The sequence below is a fragment of the Pezoporus flaviventris genome, unplaced genomic scaffold, assembly GCF_033815535.1.
Source record: "Pezoporus flaviventris isolate CSIRO_AGI_PZ_B2104156 unplaced genomic scaffold, CSIRO_AGI_Pfla_v1 ptg000002l, whole genome shotgun sequence".
In the NCBI taxonomy this organism is placed as follows: domain Eukaryota; kingdom Metazoa; phylum Chordata; class Aves; order Psittaciformes; family Psittacidae; genus Pezoporus; species Pezoporus flaviventris.
This window is the reverse complement of record NW_026892550.1, coordinates 45348836-45372962: the sequence shown is the minus strand read 5'-3', so window position 1 is coordinate 45372962 and position 24127 is coordinate 45348836. Positions and strand designations below refer to the sequence as shown.

At 38.3% G+C, this 24127-nt stretch overlaps 1 protein-coding gene across 5 annotated transcripts in view; it reads right to left on the bottom strand.

Moving 5' to 3' along the window:
* CCSER1 (coiled-coil serine rich protein 1) overlaps positions 1 to 24127 on the bottom strand; it is a 727634-nt gene that overhangs the window by 699865 nt on the left and 3642 nt on the right. Inside the window, exon 1 of one of the 5 annotated variants that reach the window (XM_061477301.1) lies at positions 21235 to 21281. The exons of the other annotated variants lie outside the window; for them this stretch is intronic. The gene's annotated coding sequence lies outside the window, so the exon portion shown is untranslated. Of the gene's footprint in view, positions 1 to 21234; positions 21282 to 24127 lie in introns of those variants that run through there. 5 annotated transcript variants of the gene reach the window in all.

Sequence of the window (24127 nt, the reverse complement as noted above, 5' to 3'; positions counted from 1 at the left end):
AGACGCCAGCTTTCCAAAACTGTCTTCGAACAAAAAGCAGACAGAAGGTTGCACACTTCATTCTCCCCACCAGGCCATGCTTTTTGCGTTTAGATTTACCACAGAGAAAAACAGTGATTTTGCAATGCATTCCTTCTCCTGATTTTTTTTTCCTCAAAATTTACCAAATATCTCTACCACATATTTAATATTTCTATGCAAATATATCTTTGGGTACAATGAGATGCACATACAACAGCTTGAATTTTACACTTGCAAATGCAAGTATATGTGGATGAGTAAGCATGAGAAATTACAATTAGCCTTGTCACTCCCTGTTCTGTCTTCACACATTGGCATAAAATCAGGAGCAGTCTACACCATTTTATCTTATATGGACTAACTAGTTTTGCAAATAATGAACAGAAAAGAATACTCCACACATGGGGGATTAAAATTTCCACTTGAACTTGCTCAAAGTAATGCATTCCAAAATCAACATATTATTATTTGCAGAAAATACCCGTTCCCAAGAAAATACTACTGGTTTACATCTGAAGACAGAAAGGACTGCTGATCTGCCTTCACTTCTATCAAAAAAGGGTTTTTTTTCATTTCCACCTAAATTTTCAAGTAACAGATGAAAATGTCTGTCTTACATCAGCTCTGAGAATACTACAGTCACTGCCTACTGCTGTCCAAGCTCTCAGGCCCTTTTCCAGCATTACACACCTTAGGTTTTTGGTGTAAAGCGTTACACAGATTGGAAGGAAACAAAAAGCCAAAGCCTGTGCATTCTATAGCTTGCTCAATATTCTGAGTTAGGTAGTGGCTTTCTTGGTTTGAATTCTCTAATTGTGCAGATTTGTGCTTCTGACAATAGGACAGCTCCTAAAATCAGCCATTCAGAGACTGTCAGTATTTTTATCTCCAAATATATGTTTGTAGTATCCTCCAAAGAGATTAAGCCTTGAAAGCCCAGTGAGCTCACTAGTTTAGCATCATGTAAATTATCCTAAGAATATTTTATTTATGTTTCCTTCTACTCTAAAGCCAAATATTCCCAAGAAAGAGTTATGATTCATTAAAATATTTTTCTATTTTATGTTCTTTCTGACAAGCCACACTTGTCAACTGAATGTACCACTCTGATATATATGTTTGATTTTACTTTCATTATGGGATTACAAAGAGATACAAGTCCATATTTCAGTGGCATTCTAAACATTCTCTCATTTAATACTGTTGTCCAATGTCAAGTCAAGGAGTCTCTGGCCATCCTGCTGCTCTCCACAGTACATTTTTTTTCCACGAAAATACCAGCTTTCATGAAGAACACTAAGAATATGCCACTGCAAGAGAGAGAAGCAACAGACAGTATAAACACTGTCACTTTGGGACCAACTTTTAATATTTCTCACTTCATACAAAAATCACTGAAGCAAGAAGTTCCAAGAAGGCATTTTTACATTTCAGTGTATTTTGTTTCAGCTTGGCGAGCAATTCTTTTGTTACATTAAAATAACTGATTCAAGATGCGTATATGCTTGAGTAACTTTGTGATCTTACTGCAGCAATCTCTGGGCTCCTTTCCTGGGCCTGGCCTCCTGAACATTGCCTCCTATCAGGCTGCAGATCCCTGGGGCTAGGATTTTTCTGCTTATACTTCAGTAAACTATAACAATCTGAAATAAACTATTAGCAAATGCCTAGCACTTTCAATTCTTTATTTATTAAAAACAAAAACAAAACCCAACAACAAAACATATCCCCCCTAGACTGGAAATTACATAAAGCCTGAAAAACGGATCATGATAAATAGAGGCAGAATCCTTTGAGGAAGTCAAATGCTGATTTTGATCCAACAAAGCACTTCACCAATGATTAACTTCAAGTACACAAAGTGATCTGATGCAACTCACCAGAACTATTAAAAAAATAAAAATTAAAATCCATTTAACTGGCAGCCAGGGAGAAAACCTGACAGCTTGCAACTGCTCCTGTGTCAGTTCTGCTGGTCAGCGAGATCCAAATGCAGTACTTCTCCTATACACTGTAAATGTTTTACTGTATTACTAGTCAGATGAACCTGCACACTAGATAACCATTGGAAATAGTACCTGTGGCAATTGCACACAGTTGTGTACTGTAACACCGTAATAACTTATGGAAACAGCTCACTCACTCCCTTGTAAGACGGCAGTCCCATAAAATCAGAGGCTGGAGCACCTCCCCTATGAAGACAGGTTAAGAGTTGGGCTTGTTCAGTCTGGAGAAGAGAAGGCTCTGGGGAGACCTTAGGGGAGCCCTCCAGTACCTAAAGGGGGCCTGCAAGAGATCTGGAGAGTGACTTTTTACAAGGGCATGGAGTGACAGGACAAGCGGGACTAGATTTAAATTGAAAGAGGGGAGGTTTAGATTAGATGTTAGGGAAAAATTCTTCACTGTGAGGGTGATGAGGCACTGGAACAGGTTTCCAAGAAGCTGTGGTTGCCCCATATCTGGCAGTGCTCAAGGTCAGGCTGGAGGGGGCAGCTTAGAGCAACCTGGTCAGAGAGGGGTTGACCTGGATGACCTTAAGGTCCCTTCCAACCCTAACCGTTTTATGATTCTATGATAAAATTCTGCTTTCTCCTCCAAGCAGGTAACCCAGAACAAGTTTTCTACTATGCACACTCATCTTTCACTAATAAGACTAGCAGAAAAGCTGTTCTCACCTGTTCCTCACCTCATGACGGCCCAAACACACAGCAGAGATGACAAGAAGCCCCGTTTTCCACAAGCTTTCTGTCTGAAGCCACACTCTTAGTTCAGTAAAGCTAAAACACCACCAGCAAACTCACTGTCATTGCTCTCCTGGCTGAAGGGTATCAAAATTATTCTAACGTAGCTATCATAAGACATCATAGCCCTAGAGAGGTGTGAACCCAGAGCCTGCATTTACCGACACAAGAGCTTAGGAAGGTTTATGCAGAAGACAATTTCCAGAAAGTTGTTCAGCTATTCCCAAATTATTCTTTATCTGCAACGCTACAATGTTTTATCATAATTGATTCTGTTCTGGCCGGTCTTAGCCAGGATTTTTAACAGCTGTACCCATTTTCTAGAAGCTAGTTTGTTTCTTCACAAGTGACAGTTCCTTTATGCTGAATTCAGGTATCATACGAGCCACTACAAGGCAGGCAGGCTTCCTTCCTGCCAATGAACTTGTATAGCATTAACAGTTTTTACTGTTCAAACACCAGGCTGTTTTCAAATTTGGCAACCATACAGTAATTGCAACCTCTGATCAGGTTAGAACTCTCCAAGCCCTCTGCCGTCAGTATAATTTCCAAGGCATGAGCTCTTTTGCATAGAAAGCATAGGAACCATCCTTATCAAATTGCAAATAACCTGCTGGTAGGCATATCCTGCACAAGCCTTCAGCTAAGATACTCAACTTGCTCTTCTTTATTTCAAAGGATTTAGGTAAAGAGCACACCACAGCACACCATCACCTATTTGAATAGCTAACAGAAGTTCTACTTAGACTTTTTCCAACATCAATACCATAGCTGCCACAGTAAAAGATGTTTCTCATGTAAAAATACATACTCAGAAATACCTAGCACCATACATAAATACACCTGTTTCGTTCTTTCCGAAGCTATGCAATATTTCTGTTAAAGTAACTTCACTGCTCTTCCTGGATGAATCAGTCAGTTTCTCCCTTCCTGAGGAGGCCTAAGGAGCTTGAAAGGATTTCCAATTTTTAAAGTTTGCTTGATTTGGGTTTTTTAATTGTTTTTTTTTTCCAACAACTTTTCACAAATTAGAGAAGTGCAAATGTTGATATTATTGGGACTGATGTGTACCAATACAGCCACACATAAAACTAAGAATTCCTTCTGTCTTCACTGCCTCTAATCTAAGCAATCAGATTTCAAAGGCCTGTGCAATTTCTAAGACTTAAGTAAAAATCCTTGTTGAAACCCTGATTTCTGTGCATTGCTCCTGCCATTTCACAATGGCATCAGACAAACCACATACTCTCCAAGAGATCAATCACATCTACACAGAGTCATTTACCATGTCCCACAATAGACCCCAGACCGATTTCAGTACATGTGAATTACAGTAACCTCCAGCATGAAAAAGGAGTTAGATATTCAATTAGATGAGGGGATCGGTTTTCGCTCCACAAACTGAAGCTGAGAAGGGGAAAAGGAATCCCTGTTATTGGCAGGCTTAAGGCAACTGCACATCACTAGCTTTTGTGACTATTGGGGTTTTTTGTGACTATTGTTTTTTTTTTGTGACTACAGGATCAGAAAAGGTGGAAGAATGAGGAAAGAAAAAACTTAAGTCCCTCTAAAATCCTCTACTTTTTGGTCTTTTTTAATAAAACAAATAAGCTACACAATTTTTTTCTCCACTTACCCATTAAATGTGTATAGCATGAAGATTCTCTCATTCATACACAAAGTCTCCTTGAAGTATCTGTTGATGAGGACATTGAGTGATGTTAAGTAGATGCCTCACTATACCAAATGGTTAAGACAGATGTACTGCTCTGGATCAGAGCAATAGCTCACAGAGGTTCAGCGGGTACTGTACTGAATAGAAGCTCTTAGTACAAGCAGGTTTCAATTTTCCAGTTAACTACTCAAAGACGGATAAAGTTCAACTCTAAACTGCTCGAGTCAGAACAAAAGTAGGGGGTTTTTGGTTATTGTTTTGCTTTGGTTTAGTGAGAAACCCATGATTCATTTTACTGCAAGGACAATATGTAGTAAACAATGATTCAGCACTTCCAGTATTCCTTCATCTCCCTGTTAATTAGGGAAATGTAGAAGAAAACAGGCAGTGTGAAGGAGGAGTAATATGTCCAACAAAGCGTGCAGCAAAAAAGTGCCAATGTAATGTAGATAGGAATACAAACTATGAGAAGACATATTCGGAGTGACAAGGTTGTATTTCAGGCTAGCAGCTCCCCGCTCAGCATTAAAGATCTGACAATAGTGAAATCTTCTACGTACCCAGACTAGTTATCAGAGTATAATGCATTTCAGCATACACCCAGCTACTGAATCAGTGTGTTTGAGCATCAGCTAATAGTCTCTCAAAAAAAAGTGGTACCTTCTGTTCAATATTCATTCATAAAACCCAGATCAACAGAGAACATACTTGAAAGCAGCTAGTCCTGAATAAACAGATACTAAGAAGCAGATTTTTTTCCCCCAGTTAATTGTATCTGGCTCTTGTACTTTGCCACCTTCTCTCATTTCACTAATTGACTGCAAATTTTTTATAAAAAGTATGCTAAACCAAGAAACATTTTACATTTACATTCAATTTTATTCCATCTTTCCCTGTGTGTACTCTTTCAGTAGTAAATAAACAGATTAAAGCTGTTCAGCTCTGCTTCTTTAATAGTCTCAGCATGGCAGTTCTACACATCTTGTCCCAAAAGCTCACCAGACTCTTTGTATCGAGGTATCCGGAGATTAAGAGTTCCACTTCCAAATTCCTAATCCACTTCCAAATTCTCTAATTCATACAAAGCTGCTCCCATTACTTCACTCTAAAGATATTTTTGGCAATAAATTTACGCACAGCACTTACCTCCCCATGGTGCTGCGCCAACCCTCATGGAACACCTCTGCATTGCAAGAATCTCACTGGTATAGCTGAAGTGATATAACATTCAGTATATAGGTTGAGATCACTTAACCTTTAAGTCAACTTTCTTTTTACAAAGATGATTCAACTGTAAGAGACCTTTTTATCCCTTTAATGCCACCAGCTCTTGCACTGTTCTAAACAGAGGAGAGGAGGGAAGCAGCATCACAGGTTCCTACAGCAATCAGCTTATAAAACAAACCCTGATAACTTTTATCTCAGCTTGCATGACTACTAATACTGTTATGGGCTATTGTATTATCTGGCCCAGTTAGAATCCAGCTCCAATATTTAACTCTCTGACCTTCAGCAGGCAGTCTGCGGTGACATTTCCTGATCAAATATGTGCCACAACTTAAATTGTAAAAATTGCTTGGGTATACAGTGTTTATATTCAATGCTTCCACAAAGAATGTTCCAATACAGATAAAAACACTATCTCAGCATTATACTGAGAATAACATCCAGATGGCTAAAAAAGAACAGCCTGTTCCTATCATTTGTCTGTCTTTATTCATTCAATTTTGAGTATTTAACGTGGATTTCAACATCCTTAATAAAGACAAACATTTTCCAGTTCAATGGTTTATAGGTCTTTATCTTTCATTCAACTAATTAGATAATCATCTATTTGGATATAAACATAGAATAACCCCACTGTTGTTGGCAGTCCCATACTAACCTAAGTTTGAATTCAGAATTTTACCCATTGAGTCTTCCCACTACCTGAGGCATTACAAGTGACGTCTGACAGATTAGTTACAGTTGACACCATACCTGCTTAGATACTGGAAAGCATAACTTTATTTGCATATGCAATAGCCTAAGCATGTTTTCTGAGATCTCTAATAATCTACTATTCTCTAGAATACTTTTTTTAGGCTGCACAGATGCCTTAACCTCTGAAAAGCTGATAGGGCTACTGGTCACAACGCTACTTTGATCATTTTCTAAAACCTTCTGCAAACCAATTTGACCTAATATTCAGATATTAAAAACCCTGAGCTTGTAAGTAGAAGATCACAGCATCGTGTCACTTCTTAATTCCTGTTACCTAATGCAGAAATTCAGCTTTCTTACTAAGCAGCAATCAGGACCTCACACTTTCCAAAGAAGCTTCAGACTTCCTGCTCTGATCACAGGACTTACCATTCCTGCAAGATCTAAGCTGCCAAGAAAAGAAAGAAAACCCTGTTTCCAAGCTAAGGCTCTCAGTATGAGTAGATAGAAAACAAAGCAGAATTGCTTCTATGTATGTAAGAGGAGACTAAAATCAAAGACCTATGCGTCATACCGAACTGACAACATTCATAAAAACAATGCATTAAGTGAGGAATCTAAATATCAGCTTAAGAAATTCACCACTGATCAGTTCAGATAACATGTTAACCAAAAGACCCAAGACAGTGCAATGAGACACTAGAACAAGCATGGAATTTCTGCCTACTGAGGTGACAAACTGCGTGTTTAATTACACCTATTCAGGACTATCTTTTTAAAAAAATTGTATTAGCTGATTCAGTCCTATTTCCTATATGAAACCCTAAACATTAATATAAAACATCATAGAGAAAGCTGCACACACAAAAATTGAGAGCACTTGAAAAGAGAGCATAATTAAGCAATGATGTGTACTAAAATTAAACATTAAAGGCCAAAAATTAGCTTTGTGAGCTAACAGAAGAGTAAGTTTTTACTTACAACCAACTTGTGCATATACATTAGCTTTCCAGGTTGTTAGGATTTTTACTACAACAGGGTGCCTCTAACAACACATATTCATCCATTCTTAGCTGCCTCTAGCAGTAAGAGCAAACACACACACACTACAGTACTCTATGCTGATAAGGTGGTTAGGGTTCAAGCCATCATTTTTTATTCAATATATATATATTCCTCTACCATTTAAGGTTAATCAGTATGCTGCACATAGTGTTCAAATACCGTAATTCTGTGGGATTTTAGCACATTCATAGATGCTTCACAACACAGCGATTTATGTTCCTGGCTCTCATTTCTTGAGGAGTACTAAGGATCGCAGATCCCTGGCCCATCACCACTTGCAAAGGCTAGAATTTGGAATGAATCAAAAACAGTATTTGATTTTATGGAGAAGACTATGCTGATGAGTACAGTATTTAATATCAACATCCTATGCAAATATTTGGTTAAATCTCAACTTTGAGAGCTTCAGCAAATCTCAAAAGTGCAAGGAATAAAGGCAATGCCTTTGTAAAAGTCACACCTGCAACTCCTGGAGCCCTTGCCACTCTACTGAGATTTTAAACAGGCCATGGGCTGATCTATTTCAGCTATATCTGTGTTCTTACCTTGGAAAAAGCTTAACAGAAAATCCAAACCTTAACTAAGATGTGCGGTGAAATACAGCAAAGAGAGGCACTAACATACTGGACTGATTATTACTAGCTAACAAAGATGATAAAAAAAAAATCATCAATTCAGCCAAGCCTGTTTGACTTTTCAGGAAATAATCATTTATCATGATCACCAGCTAATCAACATTCCGTTTCTGGAAGGTCAGAAAACCTGACTAAGAAAAAAGCAAAGCAAATATTTTTTTATATTCAAATGCTGATACCATTTCCTGAAAGTGCAGAAGACATTGCTCTACAAAAACCTAATACCAGGTACAAAAATAAGAGTCTGACACACTTCAATATGAACCTTCTTTCCTGATTTCATTTGCCTTTCTCCTCTTTTCTTGACACCTTCGTCCCTTTCCTATTCAAGCTCTCAACTCCAAGCCCCTGTGGGATCTCTGGAAATGCCATCCTGTTCTCCTTGGACAGGATAGGGCAAGACACACAAAGAAAAGTGCACTTGAACTTGGTAGCCTGCAGTCCAGGCCACTACTGCAGAAGCTCAGAGGGCTGTGGGAGCCCAGGGCACAAGTTACGATCATACCTCACCGAAGGGAGAGGAGCACAACACTAGAGGTATGGCTGTAATTGGCAGATGGAGGTAAGGAAAATCCCTAACAGCAGCAGTCCTATTTTCACATACCAGCCAAAGAGAGCAGTGAAAGCAATGTTTCAGTGCTTCTGAAGGACTCAGGAGCAAGATAGTTTAATGTGCTTTTTAATAAAACAGATTTAAACACAGTTCCTCTGGTGGTTAAAAAAAAAAAAAAAAAAAAAAAAAAAATCAACCCTGCTCCACTTGCAATGGTGATGGGTGTGGACTGGGAATATTTTTTTGCTGTTGGTACTCAGCTTTCTTGGCCATTGCTAATCAATCTGCTCATGAAATTAACAATTATAGCAGTCTTTTATATGCAAATTCCCAGGTGTATGCACTATCTTACTGTGAACCCAATTCAACATGCATGGATATTGGCTCTTCCTTTCCTCTGACTTAAGCATGCGATGCAAAGTATATTTCACTACTTAGGTCCTATAATCTTGTTCTTTTTCATAATTCAGAGCATTTCTGCTTTCTATATTAAATCAGTTTTATTCATTCATTTAAAGAGAAGTTATTTGACAGGAAACCAATATGCTATTTCCAATTCTGACTTCTCTGAGCTTTAATTTTTTATACATCTGCAAAATGGGGAAATGGCAAATTCATTAGACTCTTCAAGATCACTATTTGGAAGGCACTACACAAATGCTAATCCCTCCTTGTCCAAGGCATAAAGGGAGAATACAGCCATAATAGCTGTTTTCCACTGAAAACCCCAGTGGGCCTAAAAGTATGTAGGAAGCCAGACTTCATGATGTATTGTCAGAGGAGAGATTCGTTAAGGAATACACAGGGTGGACTCCTCGAGATAAGAGCTATCAAGAGGGAAGGATGATGAAAGGCGGCTGGCACCTCTGACAATACTCTTCACAACCGGAAATAACAAGGTGTAGCAAGAAGCACTCTGCTCTCCCGGCCTGGCTGTCCCCATTGCTCCTGCCCACATTCCACAATTAATTAGCATTTGTAAAGTGCTTCTGGAAAGGTCAAGCACTGTGTAAGCAGTAAATGTTACTATGTTATTGCTATGGTAAGGAGATAGAAAAAGTTTTAAAAGTAGTTGAAAATATATGCTATTAGTTTTAATAAAGCATTATATAGTCTTATAGCAGAACAGATGTGTCATTAGGTTTTAATGACAAATTTTTAAACCAATTTTTAAGACCATCACTACTGCAGAAATCTCTTGGGAAAAAAAAAAAGAACAAACATTTTGTCAAACAGATGACAACAATTTTCACCAGGCAGTAGCAAGCAACTTTATTATAGAAATCATGTATGCAAAAGGATAGGAGCTTATGTAAATATTTACAGTTGTCCTGGGTTCAGCAGTAGCAGTCATGTCTCTCCTTCTTGGTAGCTGGTGCAGTGCAGTGTTTTGACTTTCAGCCTGGGAACAGAGCTGATAACAAGGATGTTTTGGTTTGGCCAAGGACTTTGCGAGTCTCATGCTCTGCCAGGGAGGAGGGGAAGCCAGGAGGAAGCAGAGACAGGACACCTGACCCAAACTGACCAAAGAGGTATTCCATACCACAGCACGTCATGCCCAGGATGTAACTGGGAGTTAGCCGGAAGGGCTGGTGGACTGCAGGGTTGGAGGAGGTATGGGTCGGTGCTTGGTCAGGCCTGGGGGGTGAGTTATCGGTCGGCTGGTAGTGAGGTGATGTATTCTCTTCCCTTGTTATTTCCTTTATCATTGTTATCATTGGTGGTAGCAGTAGTGATTTGTGTTATACCTTAGTTACTAAACTGTTCTTATCTCAACCTGTGGGAGTTGCATTCTTTTCGATTCCCCTCTCTGTCCCTCCAGGAGTAGGGGGAGAGCAAGAAGGGGGGGGGAAGTGAGTGAACAAGCTGCCTGACTGGGTTTAAACCACAACAATAGTGTACACAGTATGTATACACAAACACAGTGTACGTTATGTTTGCTCAGAATCTTTTTCAGAGGAAAAGAAAAAAAGAAAGATAAACTCAGCAACACTCTGTCCGTCTGACACTGACTGGGGTTGCTGCCTTTTCTCTGAAAGCTCTGCTTATTCCCAGTTGAACAGGTTCATTCCAAAAGGCTACAGCCATCCAGCTGTCATACGGCAAAAGGAGCATCATTCAAGGTCAGCAGTCTAATTGTCATCCTCTAAGACGCTGTCAAGCTGCTGGCACACAACCTGCACATACACACATAAAGCATCACTTTTTTCCTTGACACCAGATTTCTCCATTCCCTCCTCACAGGCCCTTAGTGCAATCCCTGTCCGTCTCATCATGCTGTCCCCTAATTGTCCGCAGCTTTCCATGAGGGCACATTCCCATTTCTGATGCAGGCACCTGAGAATCCCTCCAATCTTTCACTGTAACCAAAAACATGGTATTGAAGCAGTTGATTCAAATCAGTCCAGGAATTTGTCTATGACAGCTGATACAAGGACAGTCCTTAGAATAGGGCACCCCTCCAAATCCTTCAGTCGCAAAAACGTTCACAACTGACCTCTTGGTCAGCAACCGCTGCTCCCGTTATAGTCTTACTGTGACATGGCATCCAGTAGTTTCAGTTGATGCACAAAGGACAGCCTCTGAACACACCCTTTACTTGCAATATCCTAGATCTAAGCTTCAGCTTCACCAGAGATGCTGCATTTTGTGGTTTCACTTTTATCAAATTGCATTAGCACAGATTAAACATTAAATAACATTTCTGATAAATAAATGGGGTGGGGGTGGGGTCTTTACACCTCGAAGTCATTAAAATATTGAACTTCCCCACTATGCCATTAACTGTGTATGTCTGCTGAGTCTTTAATCATATTTTTAAGAATAAGAAATCACAGACATGGAAACCACATGAAAGAAATGGCCTCAATCCAAAAGGAAATAATGTATCATTCTAAAGAACATAACTCAGTAGTAGTTTAATTATAGCTTGCCTAATTATACCTTATGACACTACTCTACTATACTGTAGTATAAAATCAACTTTCTCATATATACACACATACAGAAAACCTATATTAAAAAAGCATTATGCCTGTGCTATACACAAAAAATCAGAAGTTCATAGTTAGCCAAGAAACACGTCATATGGCCTCCATACACTTCACCCTATGAAATGCTACCACAACATTCTTCTGCAGAATCCAGCTGCAGCGAAGTGGTGGACAACATATGGTATGCCTCAACTATCTACAGGCTTTTTCAGCTTGTGTCAACGTGTTTGACTGTAATTCTTAGCATAAAGATTTCTTTGGAGAAGTATCATATCCAAGAAAGAACTAAAGGAAAAATATCTTACACTAAAGTTCTAGAAATACAGGGAATCATGATGGAAATAAATGAGAGAAACCTGGTTAAATTTGAGTCTTTGTCCCGGACAGTTCAGACACAACACTGGTAAAGCTCACTCTCACTTTCTGAGGGTTCAAATTTACAGGTAAAATACTCTGATATCCAACTGTGTCCAAGCAAATGTCAATATGAAAACGTGTTCACAACAGTTTCAAGCCATGTAGTGACTGCATAAAGTGTCATATAAAACTCCAGGTCAGCATCAAACCTCTTTAGAAATACTAAGCCAATACACTAAGATACAGGAAAGCGTAAGTATTTCTCCCTTTAATCTCCAGATGATGACAGACTTTATTAAACAGATGCCACCCATCTTTCATTTTAGTTAGCTGAAAGAACCAATTAGATGCATGTTTTCATAATGAAAATGTGAATTCAATGTGAAGCTTTGTCTAACAATAGGCTTGTACAGCAAAGCCTAAGCAGAGCTAAGCCATGGTCTCTGAGGGCTCCTCCTGGCACAGACTGCTAATATAGCATAGGGGGTGACTGCAACTGCATACATCCACACATGTAAAAGGCAAAAGGCCAGCAGATAACAAGGAAAGCAGCTGCAGTCATAGCTGGAGGGTGAGAGAGAAGAAACCTAAGTTTCTGGTTAGCAAGGTCCATAATCACTCAATTACTCAGAAAAAATGCCCGATCTTTTTCATTCAGTATTCTCAAGAAAGGAAGACTTTCAGTGTACTCTTACACAACAGAATCACAAGCTTATAGAAAACCCACTTAATGCTAGCAGGAGAAGCCTACCATAGAGCTATGAACACTGGCTCGCCATGCGGACCATTCAGAGGACAGCCTGTGGGCCACACCAGGCACATGAGACGCCTCCATCTGGCCCACTACCTGGAGGAGACACAGAACAGCTGCTCCAGCAGTGATGGCAGACCTAGCAGCTTAACCCCTCCTCTTGAACACAGTCTGGCATACAACATAGACACTGCTTCTGCAGTGGTCTGGGGGGGAGGGACATTTACTGCCAAGAATGAAGGGAAGCATTTTGCAGGTCCCAGATCCCTCTTTTTACCCCAAAAACTTGAGCCATCCTATCCCTTAAGCTGCATCAAAATAAGGTCCTCCAGAAATATTTTAAGCCAAACTTAATTCAGTATATACACTTACAGAAAACGGTCTTCTGTGAGAAAATTAACAGTACCCATATTTTATTTTTTTCCCCAAGTCCCACGGAAACTAATTAAATTAATTAACCTCTCTCCATCAACTTCCTTATTAAGTCTGTCCCAATGTGCAAGAACGTGAAGATGGAAGAGGTTAGATTATTTTCCCACTCTAAGCTGTAAAAAAAATAATTAATGGACAGAGTAATCAGCATGAGCAAGAAAAAGGCATACATATTAAAAATATTTTAGTGCTAAGCAGAAGATACCTAGGCTGCAGACTCCGAAAATAATCACCTTTTTAATCCATCCGGAGTCTTATGATAAGATTTACCTCATGATGGTGTGCATCCCAGCAATGACTCTATTATTCCTGGATTTTAGGGACAGAGTAACCAAGATGAGCATCATTTCAGACCTCCTATATAACAACCTATACAAATTAGTTCCTTCATATTCAGATTCCAGATTTTGTAGAAGCTCTTCTTGTACTTCCAACTAAAGTATAACTAAACACCACCCAATTTCAAGAAGCTTCCTCTTACCTGCACTTGGTAAATAGAAATGTGGAAATGCAAGTTGTTTCTTTTTTTCCTGTTAACGCAAACAAGCGGAGCTTTTTTAACCCCTCAGGGTAAAATATTTTCCAATTTGTGAATAAGCTTCCCTCATTTTCCTTAATGTCAAGCTAACATCATATTTTTCAATGTAAGAGACCAGACTGACTCATTCCAGCAAGCAGCCTCACTAACAAAATACACAGCAAGCAAAACACCTCCTTTATTTCTGCTCAGTGCTCCCCCATGCAGAGACATATTGCAGCCTTATATCCTGTATGAAATGGGGACTGATTACCCACTACTTGTTAGTCACTGTTTTTCTAATGTAGTTTAAAGGTGACCTAAATCTTTGCTTCTTACTTACGCAATGTTTCATTTAGCTTATTAAAATGAACCCTGTACAAGCGAGTTCATCTTATTAAGCAGCACAGATCACTCTTTGAAATTGAATTCCTCTTATTATACGTACACTAACAACCTTTTTCTTCATCTAGAATCTCAAAGTTTAAGAACTGATACTAGTCATGGCTATAGTGCTTTTCACACCATTATCTGCTAAGGGGTCAAACTGTGACACACATATGCTACGTAAGAAAGTAGGGGATATCAGATTTAAAACCCAAATACCTTAGAGAGAGGATTTTTTTTTCCTTCCTATGAAGAGAGTCAGGAGGCCAAAATACCACTAGCACCTACAAATCTAATGTTAATCTGAAATCCTGTTACAGAATCTGATATTAATTCAGCTGCCAAGAAACTGTTGCCACTATTTGCTGCACAGAAAAGATCTCCCTTGTTTGGCCACATGGGACAGTGGATTATCAAAGTTCAAAAAACAAAAAGAAGATCAGCAGCATTCCCTTAGCTCACAGTGTAATACTGTCAGCTTATACAATTTGCATTATCTTGGGCACTGTGGACATAACTAGCTCTCACCAAGACTTTCAGTTCTTAATTTCCACAACTGTAAATACTTTTAATTGGAGGATGCTTTGTGAATACAGGACTTCTGATCTGGTGTGGCCAGCCCATACATCTGCCTCAGGTACCTATGCCTTACTGTACTCAAACAGTGACATCAACAATTTCCTGTTTCAATCTAATGCTTCATTACAATACAGCCAGGGGGGGAAATAACATACCTGAAACCTCTATCATGAGCAGAAAAAATCTGAAAGAGAAATCCAAAGAAGCAAGGTTGCTGAAATAGTGTTTTAAATACACTTTAAATATTTAAAGTATTCTAATCAATTATTTATTATTTAAAAATACTGGGATTAGCTCTCAGATTTTTATCTGTAGGTTATTTTCTTGGTATCCATCACTCTCCTGGTTTGTGCTTTCTAGGGAAGAGTGCTGAAACCACAGTAACAGCCTGAATTACTTATGGATTTAGGGAGAGATTAACCCAGCTTTCCAGTAATGATAGTATTTTCTCAAAAGCCCATGGAGGTCATGACAAGCTTTAATGACATATTGTTTATTACACTCAGGACATTGACAAAATGTGATTTAGATGAATGAGATACCTCAGCATGGAAAACATTGTTGTGAAATGTATGCCTCAGCTCTGGAAAAGACAGCACCCTGTTACTCCACAGCAATCACAAGTAATCATATTCCTTTCAACTACACACCATAAAGTTGGCCAGGAGCTGCTAGAAAGCTATTTTTTTGCTGGAAGTATATGCCAGCCCACTCCTCCTATGGTTTCAAGTCTAGCAAGATCTTCCCAACAGACAGAAACAGTGAAGTGTCAGATGAGGATTAAGGATGAGCACAATCCAGAAAGCTAACTAAAGGGTACAGTCACTTACATAGCAGGGATTTGGAGATGCAGTGAGCTAAAAAAGGTGTGTAGGGTAAAACCAGCCCATGAGGACTAAGATCCCAAGAATGAAAGAGCTGGAAAGCACACAGTTCCTCTTGCTGGAATAGACCAAGGAGACCTCTTCCTTGTGAAAAATTCACTGTGCAAGCCGTTATTTCAGGTACAGTGTAAAAAGAAGGTCCCATATCCAAAGCGCTAGGCTGAGGAACTGAACCAAACGATATGTTAATGTGCATTGTTCTGGTGAAACAGAAAACCCACATGCTGCTCCAGTTGGACAGACCCAAAAGAGAGACAGAAGGTAAAAAACACAATAAAAAGCTGCAATACACAGGGAGCCTGTCAAACTGCTCACAATACATCCGTTCGGTGAACGAAGGGTAAGCACCAGGACAGATGGCAGAAACTTTTAAAGCCTACCGGTGACCTTTTTCTTTTGTAATCAGATGTAGCTGTAGAGATTAGGGCAACATAGTGAACAGTTTGAGGATTACACTGAAATTCATCTCTCTGTGTATCTACTCCTAGCCAAATAAACATGAAATATATTCTGCTTCATCTCCAGCCAGGACATTATTTCAACCTCCATCAAATCTGACCTCTCCAGCAAATGCCACTCAGCAGGAAAACCTTCAGGGCATTACAAGGACAAAGTGAGGCATGAAAACACTCAATTCTAGCACAGCACACGTCTCCACGGGTCTTCAATTGATTTTGAAAACTATATTCATGACAAACTATTGCACCCTTTCTAACAATCTTCCCAGAATGATATGACAGGCTATGACCTAGCATTCCTTACAGGAAAAACACCTGTTCATTTTTTTTATGCATTGATTAAGTAATGGCAAAAATAGAGTTAACAGAGAGAAAAAGAAAAAAAAAATCATAGCAAAATATCTCCTGAAATAATAATGTCACCTATGCATATCACAATGACTGATGTCTTTCCCTTAATACCACAAATGTATGTAGAATATTACTTTGTTCAGTTATATCAACTTCACTAGAAGCCTACTTTGAGTAAGGATTGTAGGACGGGGAATAAAAAGGATCACATTTTGCTCATAATAGCTTTTGACTCGGGAATCCAGGAGACATCTAAGCAGAATATTCTGGTTAATTTACTTTGATATGTAAAGATTAACTCCAGGGAAACAAATGTAACACTTTGAAGGATTCTTCCCACTACCCCTGTAACTGTTTCTGTTGTCAGATTCCTTAAATCCCTCTGGTAAACCTCTAAGTATTATATGTCTGTGGTATTGAAGGTAATAAAGTAGCTCACGAAACAGCTTTCCTCAGTAACAATAATTCATAATAGATAAAGTAAGCCTAATGCACATATAATGTAACCAGAGTACAAGTGAAGTGCAATCAGCGCTGACTGAAGCTCAACTAACACAAAGACAAAACTATCACAGTGCCAAAGCAAGATTCCCAGACTAAAAAGGATGCTTTACCCTTGAGTCACTTTGTTGTACACCCTGTATCAGTTTATCTCCACTGAAATTTTCACTCCAATAAACAGGTGCATTGTCCTCACACAAGCTGAGCACATGGTTTTACAGGAACATGGCAATGCACACCCGCCTGACAGAGCAAACGAAGTTCCTTTTATGTATAAATATGCTCTTGAGTAACCACTTCAGTGCCCTGCCTAAACTCTGTTCCAAGATAAAGAACCACATGAAGAAGTTTTTGTTTTTGTTACTGTGCCAAACACTCACACCACTTAATTATTTTTCAGTGACTCTCTTCAATATTTATTCTGTATATTCTCTACCATAAATTGTGATCAGCTACAGTTCAGAAACAAACTATCTAAATTTTAGCAATTTAGTACTGAAACTTACCATTCTATATGTCTGTTAAGTTTCCTTTCACACAGACTCCCTTGCTTTATTTCTAAGCTCATTTTCTACTAGAGCAACAAACCACTTTGAACACTTTGGTAGGATTTCACACTATTTGAATACAAATACATGGATTTATTTTTTTGCTTCACTACTAATTGGTAAGCGATTTACTACTGCACAGACAGATGACTCTATATGAAGTTTTCTCTTACTTCTCTATTTTTAACATACCTCCTTAAAGCAGAGGTACCAAAGAGATGTTTAACAAAAAGAAATCCAAAGCTTCAGGTGGTGTAAATGGATATAGCACACAGGCTTAAACAAATCAATTCTCATCAAGCAGGCGTCAGTCCAACACCTTGCATAAGCGTTCCACCCTATGCTTTTGGAAAAGATGATATAAAAATAACCCAGGGGAAGAAGGAAGACCATTAAAAAAAAGAACCCAAAGAAGAAAACCACTCGGGCTTTTTTCTCACATACATTATGAGCACCAAACCTAACAAGGCCTACTTACCTACAGATTTGCATGTTGTGGTTAGTTCATTTTAATGTCTAAGAAGATCCCAGCAGCCAGGGTACACACACAACTCCTCTCCTAGGCTGACTCATTGATACTGATCATAGAATGAGCACACTAGGCAGCTTTTTTCTTACATGAGTCTCTCTCTCTCTCCCCCTCCACTCTGATTTCTCAAAACTTCTTAAAACTTAAGACCTCCATTCTTTTGTCAGATACTGCTGAAAGCAACTAACAAATTCAAAAATACCTGGTGCAGGTTAATATACAGGCGACACACCAGGACAGTAGGATAGCAAGTATTGTTTCCATAGAAAATCAGGATAAACTGTTTGCACTTTAGCGTTTCAATCTCTCTTCTGAGCAACACAATTAACCAAAAGCTTACAAACTCCATTTTCAAATTCCAGGACAGAAAAACAGTTTCAAGAAGAATGGAGGAGAACCAACAACATACAAAGGAGAGAAGCTAAAGGCACTGTAGTTCAAAAGCTATTGCATTGCCTGCCTCCTCCATCCTTTTTCATTCTGCAGTCACTGCTCAGCCTAACAAACACAAGGCCAAACAGGAGTATTTGGCTCCATTGAAGGAAGCAATACTGTAACACCAGCTGAGAATCTAGACCCATAAGTTTACATTTGTAAACAGTAATTTCATTAATACTAAATTAATTACTTCATTAATAATTAAAAAACTTCCATAGATTTCACACAGTTACAGGTTTTACTATCTAAATTAGACAGAAATAGTGGTTTCTAAAAACTAGTAACAAAACAATGGACAACAAAAGCAGTTCAAACTCCTGGTTTCTGTTTTCGTTTTTTTGTATTTGGCTTTGGGGCTGCAGTTTGCTTTGGGCTTTTGGGGGGTTGGTTTTAATTGGGAAGGGCCATCTTCACTGTTCTTTCAAGCTTTCCAGCTTTCCTCAAATTCTTCACTTGTACCAGTTGTTCAGTTCTTCACAATTCCTCAACATAGCTCTCATGCCTCTCTCAAGCTGTTCTGTGTCATCTCAAGTCTAGTCTTGCTTTAATATACAAACTCTTTATGACAAGGACTTAGCCTATATTTAGAAAATGCTGCATAAACAGATAGTGCTGTGTAAGTGTTTTACAGTTTCTCTGGTGTTCAAATTCAGCATTTTGGAAATCACATGCACTGTCCTAGGCAATTGCAAACCAGAAAGAAAAAGGAATTCTTAATGTGAGTACAGAATTTCTTTGTTTATATACATACCATTTTCCCCCTTGACTGTTTTCAAAGAATACAGAATCATTATAAAATAGCTACACCGTAGGACCTCAGTCATATTCAAATGAAAGCATGAAAAAACAGACACTCTAAAATTCTTCAAGTAACAACTTCTTACTTACCTACTTCAATAAATATCATCCTACCGCCCTCTTAAACTAAGCCTACAAAATGTCATGTGTATTGCTAATATACAGCTTTCAGAATCATCTTGCCTGCAATATATTAAACTCTTTAAAACCAAGATGAGGAGTACTTTTTTGCTTTGTTATTTTCCCCCACCAGTTATTAAGTATTTAGAGATCTGAGAGTAGATTTTTAAAAGCTGTGAACTTGGATTTCACTGTACTAGAGCAAGTAAATGAAATAAACCTAAATCCTTTTTTCTGAAACATTGACTATTCCACATGTAGAGTACACCATAGATTTGAGCTGAAAGCACCACAACTTATATTGCAACCTTCAAAGGATATTTGTATTTTATATATATATGTATGCATGTATTCAATATTTACCCCATTAAACTGATCCCTTTTTACAAGGATATTATGTCTCCTGTAAGCAACTCACAGTATGGGTCAACTAAAGCCTCAGCCGTGTCTTATTAACGCCCCAGCCTTCTTCATTTTCTAACCCTCTTAATTTGAAACCATTATAAATATAAATGAAATGGGTCTCCTGACAAAGAAGATTCAGATGCATAATCAAGTTATTAGGCCTTTAGCTATGCCACAGAACATTGCTGTTTGCATGCTTTATCTCATGTCACACATTAAATGAAAAAAATTCAAACTAACTTTTCTGTACATTAAAAATACAAGTTTAGCAGAACTGCAGATCTGACAGCCTAAAACAGCCTTGTAGCTTCCAGTACTGATTTCTGCCCATTAGAAATTTAATCTATAACAAAATTTATCACTAACAGCCATTAGCAGACAATTGTACATTACTCCCTTATTAAGGGCCATGAGCAAATACTAAGGACTGGTGTGAAATTTGCTGAGACCCTGCCACAGACAGCCACCAAAAACATATTTGAGCAAGACCAGGATGTTACAATGAGGGTTCAGAGAGGATAGAAATTACCTTATAGCTAATGTGACTAATCCCTAAATGTCTTCTAACAGTGGTGGAGTATAGCGAAGGCATGGAGCTTGGAGCCGATTTTTCTTTAATTCCCTACCACCCCTCCTCTGTCTTTTTCTTCCCCATCTCAACAGATGCCCCAGAGTTTGCTAGCTATAAAATTAAGATTAGCAGATAAGAAGCCATTTGTAGTGTCAACTGTTAACAGACAAACTAATTTCTCTATGTTCCTTTTACTTCTTCCTCAGCTACTTTTTGCGCATGTCATCTGTAACTCCTCAATTTTATTTTGAGGCATGGTTCTCCCAAATCTTAGATTCTTCTTTCACTTTCCCATTAACTTCTGAGAATTTTAAATCCAGGTGATCACTTTAACATCTCTGATCTTTGTAATCTCTGCTTCACCTGGACTTTATAAAAACTCAAAATGCCTTGGTTCCCACCTGATAATCATGCCCTGGCATAATTAACATTACTATAGAATAGGTGTCTGTAAGTACAGAAAAGTTTCTTTTTAGACACATTGAACTTATTCACATCAGTCGAATTTGCAATGTCTTGACCATTCAAAAATTTATATTCTTCTCAATTCACCGAAATATTTTGATAACCTAATTTTAGAGGTACTAAAAACATAATGATGTAACGAAAGACATCAAAACAGCACATGCTTGGTAATTTTTAAAAATCAGTTACTGACAAAACCAAATACTATACAAAGCAAATTAACAAATACTAAAATATAAGAATACAATAAAGGCTTCATTAAAATCAGCAACAGTTTTGTCACTAGTTTATAGGTACAACATTTCTCACAAAACTTACAGGTGTTACATTAAAAAACATTTAAAAAAACATTCAAAACACCAACAAATTAGGATGCTCAAGTCTTCTACCCACAGTGTAATTACTGCACTAACTATAGCTACACAACACCGAGAACACATGCAAAACAAAGCGAAGTTATTTTGTTACTTATAGTGAGGGCAAAGTCTGCCATTACCTATGCAACAGGAAAACCAAAAGAGAATAGAAGATACCTACCTGGCTCTCCCACCCCAGGATCCTTGACAGCTCATTAACCACTAACAGAAGGAAAGCAGGTGGAACAATCAGAATGCCTTCACAGGCTACAGGTGTGCCCGCACATATTACATGAGGCTTTTTTCCCCACAGAGGCAAGGAGTCATGCAACAAGTGACTACACCACAAAGTCTGCAGTTCCACATGCATTTCAAAACTAACATTTGAGTTACATGCTATCACTTTCTAAATGCTATTTCCCACAGATGCTGTGTGTCCCAATACTTGTTTTAAGTATCAATACTAGAAAATTAATATGTATTGATATTATCTATAGCTACTTCGTCATTTTATGCACAATTGATACCTTGCACTCATAGCTGAAGACATGATCTGCCCTCAAGATGTTTGAGAGATCTGTGAATCTTAAAGAATGTATATGAACTTGCAGCATCACTTAAATAAATATAGAGAAAGCAACATCATTTTCCCTATTGCCATTTTCTGTCAGTCACCTCCCTTCAGCAATACAGAGAAAAAAACATGAATATATCATTAGGAGAATCTGTTTACCAAGGCAGTTTATTAATATTTCTGAATACCGCAAATTAAATTAGCTTGTTAGCATTTTCATCCTTTCAATACATAGATTAAGTTCTTATTTAAAGCTTCTGTGTTAACAGCAGAATAAATATTTTTCTTGCACACACTAAAGTAATATGTATGGTCACAATTAATAAAGAAAATGAAAGGCAATCTTTTTTTATTGGCAGGACTGTTACTCTGTTTTCACTGTACTTGTGCCACAAGCGGGTCATCAAGAACCCAGCCTGTGTATTTTGAAGTTGTAAAACCTGTTAAAACAGGCACCAAGGCTCCTATTCAAATAAGCAGCAGTTCTGCCACTGGCTTAAATGGCCAAAACTTCTCTGAGAATTGATAGCAAAACTCTCCCCTCATCAGCCATACAGTAAAAAAAATACAAAATACTTTTAAATTAATGAATAAATAAGCCAGGGGAGTGCAGAATACACCACACACACACCCCTGACTGGCACTGCAGTAAATATAGCTAAAAGACACTGAAGAATTTGGAACTACTACCTACTACAAAAGAGAAAAACGCAAAGCAGAAAATGCTAGTGTATTTGGTAACTGGCAGAGGGGGCAGAAGCTGCCATTGCCACCTCAACACAAAACACCCTTTCTACCACATTCTGGCTGAACCAGGTGACTCCACCTTTCTCAGGGTGTCAGATTTTGCTGGCATGGCTAACTGACAGGTTAACATCACTGGAAGGTGATGTGCACAGACATCATGGCTTCACAGGTTCTGCTTCAAATGACAAGGTTTTAGGCTATGACACAAGCAATATGTAGATGTTAAATATTTCTGTACTATACTCTCACCCAAATCTAAATCTCACTGTACTACACAAAATCAGTAAATGGCTTGAAAGCTGCTATTTTCACATGGAAACATTTTAAGAGATCACATCAAGATGGCACATCAAAGAAGGAGCAGGAAAGAGGCCCAAAAACAAAAGTGAAAGAGGCAAAAACTAAGAAGAAAGCCAGAGCTGGAAATGCACTAGAACCAATCAACACATTTTCAGAGGCAATGATTTGCACCAAAACGTATAGGGGAAAAAAGGCATTTTTTAAAGCTTTCTACCAGTCTGTCACAACTGGTTCTTCGCAGTGGGAAGACAGCTGTGACCCTCAAAAGCATTACTGACTGAACTGGATCTCAAATTCCTGATATGTTAGAGCATTATAAAAAATTAAGAGCTATTTCCTTAAATAATGCAAAAGTGTCATTGCATTCTATGAGCGCTGAACTCCTTTCTCTCAAACTCAGCAGCTAAAGAAAATCCAGGAAAAGCTTTTTCTCCTCAACTGAAAAAAAAAATAATCTGCTACTAATTAACCTTTATAGAGAAAATGTTGCCTAACTCCACACCCAAATCCTGCAACTGCATCTGTAGGAAGTTTCTACATCTATGCCAAGTTATCAAAATAACTATACTAAAGCAGTTAAGTCATTAAGATAAGACCATGTGACTTGGGATGCATATTCCAGTTCAATTATCTTTATCACAAATCAACTGTGTGACTTCAACACACCACCACCTCAATTTCCCATCTATGAAGAAAACAATTACACATTCATACCTCAACATTCACAGGGACTTTTCTAGCATAACCAGGGGAAAAAAAAAAATGGAGTCATCTATATTCAACACAGAACATTTGTACACAAAACCATCATCATTCAGACCTTACAACACCCCTTGACAGTGTATTTTGGGGTTGGTTTTGTTTCTCTAAGTTTTTGGGGGGTTGTTTGTTGAGTTTGGGGTTGTCTGGTTTTTTGTGTTGTTTTTTTGGTTGGTTGGTTTCTGTGCAGAATTACAAAACACTTGCAACAGACTACAGTGCACATTTTAAAAACTTCTTGCTTTTTCCACATCCAGGACTTTTCTGCTTTTACTTATTGCCTGTCTGTGGTTTCTTCTGCCTTACATTTTATTATAAAACAACTATTCTCTAACAGGACAGATCACTTTTCAGGTAAGAGCAGTAGACTGCATAGGAAACATTAACATTTTGTCATACAGTGGATAAATGATACAACAGTCTGCAGTCACCAAGTATGTGCTTATATATTCTATATAAAAATATAGTGCGATACACTGTGTAAGGTAGGGCAGTGAGAACAAGTCAAAAAGCATCAAGTATCAACATGCTTAACTAGCAAACAGCTACAGAGGTTTAATACAATTGGATGTAAAATATATGGCTCCATCTTCCATAACCTCAAAGTTATAGGTCCTTACTCAAGCATAGGAATATACATGAAATATTAGAAGCAAAAAATCACACTACAGGTTTTATATGCTTACAAGTTCTG